Raw genomic sequence first — 2,790 nt, 5'->3', positions numbered from 1 at the left:
AAGCGACTGAGCACACATGCCAGATCAACTCATCTTAAGTTATGCTGCTTGATGTTCCCCCTTTTGTGCTATATTTCATCTCCCTCCCCAATCCCTCTCAACCCTCTTCCCCTCCAGGGATGCCGGGGCTCTGCCCAACAGTATTACCACTCCCCTTACGCCTTTGTCCACAGGGACTTAGGATGAAGGGATATAATGTTAACTAGCTGAGAAAGAGAAAGGACTTGTGTAACCAAGCAAAATTGGACTTGCTTAATACCTCTCAACAGACTGTGGTTTGAGGTAAATTAATAATTCTATTTTACAATTAAATGTGAAATATGTGGGTCTCCACCAGTCTCTAAATTCTTATACATAGAAATTAAGGAGCCCCTGTGACCTTTTAGTAGGATATTGATCATTTGTTTTGGAATACTTTATCTCATAATGACTGTATGCCAAAATCCATACAGCTTTTGAATATATTAAATTGGCCTACTAAAAGGTGTCAATTGAAAGAAAGGCACAACCCAGAAGTTGAGAATTATGTTTTATTCAGGGATGTTACTGAGGAATATAGCCCAGAAACAGCCTCTCAGATAGCTCTGAGGAATTGTTTTAAAGACGTATGGAAAGAGCCAGGAGTTTCTGCTTCACAGAAAAACATGTAGTCTAATATATAAAAAGATGACTGCTAATTACAAAAGAACACATATCTCAAATTAATAATTTTAGTGCTTTTCTGTGTATCTCTCTCTCTCTTCAGTTGCTAAGTTGTGTTTGACTCTTGCAACCCCACGGACTGTAGCCTGCCAGGCTCCTCTGTCCGTGGGATTCTCCGGGCAAGAATACTGGAGTGGGTTTTCATTTCCCTCTCTGTTTCTATGTATGGGAAGATGCAAGAGTTTGAGCTCATTGAAATTGTTCCTTTGATAGCCATCGTAACCATCTAGGGCCAGTATCCTGTTTTTCTCCATTCTAAACTCCCTTCAGGGTACACTGAGGAGGGCAGTAAGGCAGTTGGGGTGGGGCTGCAGCAGCTGATGGCTTGATGGCGCAACACTCCTTGTTTTCTGAAATAGCAGACAACATTTTCTTTTTGTCCACATAGGAAAACCCAGTGGATGGACATGGACAGACAATCCTGATTCTGTCTGGCTTTTACTTCAGAGGGTCCAGATACCCGCATTGGACCCACAGTTGCCACACTCACCTGACCCTTTTCTCTTCTGTTATCTAGAGGCTAGAATAGAATCTTTTACAAACATATCAACTAGAAAACTGAGGGGAAAATATATACAGAGAATTGATGTTGCAAAACTAGGAACAGATGCATTTACACAGCACTGATTCCTTCTACAGATTCTAGTCTAAAGCTCTAATACTGACTATTTGTGTGACTTTGTCTTGACCTGGTTTTGGGGACTCTTGACTGGATAGAATTTTAATTTGGTACCATTGTTTACTCTAGTAAAATTCCAATTTACTCCTAGATTATATCTTAGTGTTTTCCAGGTATGTGAGGTCTCTATGCTAGACTGAATTTTACTTGTTAGCTACCATACCCATGAATACTGTTATATAGCAATTCTCTTTCTATATGGCCTCAGAAATTCACAACCTGAATATCAGGGCTACCCAAACCTAACTTTAAAATCTCTTTCCTTACTCCTTTCAATAGTTCTTTACGACTGTCACCCCAGAAGCCCTGCCCTTACTGGTGGACCTATTTTCCTTGGCCTTGTGTGTGGTTTGTCTAAATTAATATCACTGTGACAGTAACGAATCTGCCTGCAATGTAGGAGACCTGGGTTCAGTTTCTGGGTTGGGAAGATCCCCTGGAGAAGGGAATGGCTACCCACTCCAGTATTCTTGCCTGGAGAATTCCATGGATGGAGGAGCCAGGTGGGCTACAGTCCATGGGATTGCAAATAGTTGGACACAACTGAACAACTAACACTTTCACTTTCACCAGCTAGTTCTTAAGGGTGGTACTTTGGTGAAGTTGTTCTCCTTATCTCTGATTCTTACTTGACGCTTGGATTGGTCTCTCTAGTGCCTGAGTGGCATGGGCTGAGTTGACCCGGCTCTCTTCATTGGAATCTGCCTTTTGTATGTTGTTGTTGTTTAGTTGCTAAGTCGTGTAGGACTCTTTTTGACTCCATGAACTGTAGCATGCCAGGCTTTGGGGTCCTTCATATCTCCTGGAGTTTGCTCAAACTCGTCTTTTGAGGCACTGATGCCATCCAGCTATCTCATCTCCTGTTGCCCCCTTCTTTTCTGGCCCTCAGTCTTTCCCAGCATCAGGGTCGTTTCCAATGAGTCCGCTCTTCACATCTGATGGCCAAAGTATTGGAGCTTCAACTTCAGCATCAGTCCTTCCATTGGATATCCAGAGTTGAATTCCTTTAGAATTGACTGGCTTGATCTCCTTGTAGTCCAAGGGACTCTCAAGAGTTTTCTCCAACACCACAGTTCCAAAGCATCAATTCTTCAGTGCTCAGCCTTCTTTTTGGTCCCGCTCTCACATGCTTACATGACTACTGGAAAAACCATATTGGCAAAAAGGAAAAACCTTTGTTGGCAAAGTGATGTCTCTGCTTTTTAATATGCTGTCTAGGTTTGTCATAGCTTTTCTTCCAAGGAGCAAGTGTCTTTTAATTTCAGGGCTGCAATCTCTGTCTACAGTTGATTTTGGAGCCCAAGAAAGTAAAGTCTGTCACTGTTTCCATTTTTTCCCCATCTATTTGCCATGAAGTGATGGGTCCAGATGCCATGATCTTAGTTTCCTGAATGTTGAGTTTTAAGCTA

This window comes from Bison bison, unplaced genomic scaffold, assembly GCF_000754665.1.
Source record: "Bison bison bison isolate TAMUID 2011002044 unplaced genomic scaffold, Bison_UMD1.0 scf7180017864378, whole genome shotgun sequence".
In the NCBI taxonomy this organism is placed as follows: Eukaryota; Metazoa; Chordata; class Mammalia; order Artiodactyla; family Bovidae; genus Bison; species Bison bison.
This window is presented reverse-complemented; position numbering follows the sequence as displayed.